The sequence below is a fragment of the Pteropus vampyrus genome, unplaced genomic scaffold (assembly GCF_000151845.1).
Source record: "Pteropus vampyrus isolate Shadow unplaced genomic scaffold, Pvam_2.0 Scaffold126, whole genome shotgun sequence".
NCBI lineage: Eukaryota > Metazoa > Chordata > Mammalia > Chiroptera > Pteropodidae > Pteropus > Pteropus vampyrus.
Genome location: NW_011888907.1, coordinates 3,658,339 through 3,660,998, shown reverse-complemented (window position 1 = coordinate 3,660,998; position 2,660 = coordinate 3,658,339).

The window sequence follows — 2,660 nt, the reverse complement described above, 5'->3', positions numbered from 1 at the left end:
ATTGCTATTTGTTATAATAATATTCACTGTAATGGTATTTTATCAAATTACATTATTTATTAAAATATAAAAATAAAACATGCAGTAAGTAAATAAGTGAATAATAATTACAGTACCAATAGCTAACTTTTCTTGCACACTAATTCCACACAGGTGCTATTCTAAGGATCCTTTGTGGATTAGCTCACAAGGGCACAATGAGGCCACTTTATACCATTATCTTCATATTACAAATAAGGAAACTGAGGCTCAGAAGTTTAGTGATTGCTCAAGGTTGCAATTGGTAAATAAATGGTGGAGATGGGATTCTAGATTATGAGCCTCCGTTTATTTCTTGAAGGAAAAACTGAATAGGAGAAATTAAATGAGGTGTTGTTTGCAAGCATGCTCTGAGTAAACATTTCAAACTTTTTAAAAAATCAAACAGAATCAGGTTGATTTGAAGAAATGGAAGTGTGAGCTCTCCAGCCCAACATATCTGGGCTGGGTTCAATCCATTCTATATGGTCTAGGGCAAGCATGCCTCAGTTTCCCCATATACAAAATGAATGAAAATCGTATCAATTCCTCAGCATCATTGGTGATAAAAGACAGGGGGGCCACATGCACCAGTTACAGGCTGGGAGCTGTCCGCGGTACTGACCCCAGAACCTGGCACCCAAACTGGAACCCACAGCCAAGGGTGTGTGTGCTAGGAGTCAAAGAAGTAAATGGAGATGCAAGAGAGGTGGAATTTACAGGGCGGCCCAGCCTTCCCTTGCTCTGCCCATGAGCCTCCCCACTGAGACTGTCTCCACCATCAGACTAAACATTCATATGGAAAAACTGAGGTCCAAGACCACAAGGGTGATCAGGGCCAGAGCCAGGGTGAGAGGGGCAGGGAAGAATCTGAGAGGAGTGCATATCAGGTCCTCTGCTGGTGCAGGCACACTACATAGTTCATTTCCTCCTCTTATTTCCATGTCACAGAGAAGGATGTTAATGCTCAGAGAGAAATGACCTGCTGCGGGTCACACAGCTGGGGGCCTCTCCGCTCCCCCACCCACCTCTTTGCACAGATCTATCTGATCCTTCTAGAACCCAGGATTCATGACTGTCTTTCCCATTTGAGCACAACTGACCATCCCTCTCGCACCGCTGGCACCTGAATTAGGATGCAGAAATCTAAGTAATCAACACTCAGCCTCCCCCAGAAGGGTGGGTTCTCAGCAGCTGGGAAGGTGTTCAGGGAAAGGAGAAGGTGAAGTGAGTTTGGACAGAGGACCCACTGATGTCAGCTGCCCATTTTCTGCTCAGGGAAACTCAGTTCTAGATGGGAAAACTACTATTCACTCATTTATTCATTCAACAGATATGCAAAGATAGTTCCCATAATGCTAGAAAGAAAAGTAAACCATGTGAGAGCCTGGAGAGTGATGGGGTGTGTGTGAATAATGTCACTTAGGCATAGTTAGGGGCCTTTCTGAGGAAGTGACTTTGAGCTGAGACTTGAAAGAAGAGAAAAAGCTGGCCAGGAGAGAGCTTGGGAAACAGCACACCAGGCAGTAAAAAAACAGCATGTGCAAAGGCCCTGAGGTTGGAGTAAGCTGGTGGGTTTGAGGAACAGCAGAAGGTGGGAATGGAGCAGGGAGTTGATACAGGGCCTCAGGGGTTGGATGAGGACTTAGGAGTTGGGAGTTGATTCTGGGAGTGGATTGAGAGCTTTCAAGGGATGTCATTTGCTTTATGATTGTAAGAAGCCCCTTGTGCCTGCTTCAGGGAGTAGAGACTGTTAGGGGCAGGGCAGAGGCTGAACAGCATCTGGTAAGATATGGACCAGGGTGAGGTCCACGAGTAGATTTGGGATGTGCTTTGGAGGCTGAGACAGGCCATGCCTGTGGGGTGTTCAAGGAGATTCAAGGGTTAACTAGTGGTTATTATGGGTGATTAGTCATTTCACAGTTAAATAGTAGTTACAATTACCTGGGTAGGTAGGGCTACCATTACATGAATGCAAAGGCGGGGGGGCGGGATTTGGGGGAAAGCACCAAGATCTGGGCCAATTCAGGTTCAGTTTGAGTGTCATGTGATTCCCAGGGGGAGCCAATAAAGATAGCAAGATGTTTGGGTCTGGACTTGTGGGGGGCTCAGCTGGTTTGGAAAGTAAAACATGCAAGACAGGCCCTATAGGAAGCAGTGAACAGCACCTGCAATGGGTGCTTCAGCAGCTCCCAGAATCCAGCCAGGCTGCCTCTCCCCATCCAGAGCAGGGGTGAAGTGAGGATTGGAGGCTCTCAGAGCTGTAGGGGGAATCGGGGGAGGGGGAGCCTCTGGGCCTCTCAGCTGCAGTGTTAATCAACCTTCCACTCCAGAATAATTGCTTTCCTGGTTGAGAGGCTGGAGTTGCGACTGAAGCCCTGGTGGGGAGAGGAGGGCTGGATGGAGAAAGGCTTGGAGGGAGGCTGAGAGCTGTCTTTTGATTTGTCTATCTCGTTGGTCCCCGAGATCCTGAAATCTGCTGGCCTTGGCTATAATTCCAAGTCCTGCCTTTAAAACAAAACCTAAATCTGTCCCTTGCCTGCTCCAGTGGCTCCCAGCACCCCTAGAACAAAATTCACACCCCTCACACGGTCCCTGCCAACTCCACTGCTGCCTCTCATTTTCCTCCATCTCCCTTCACT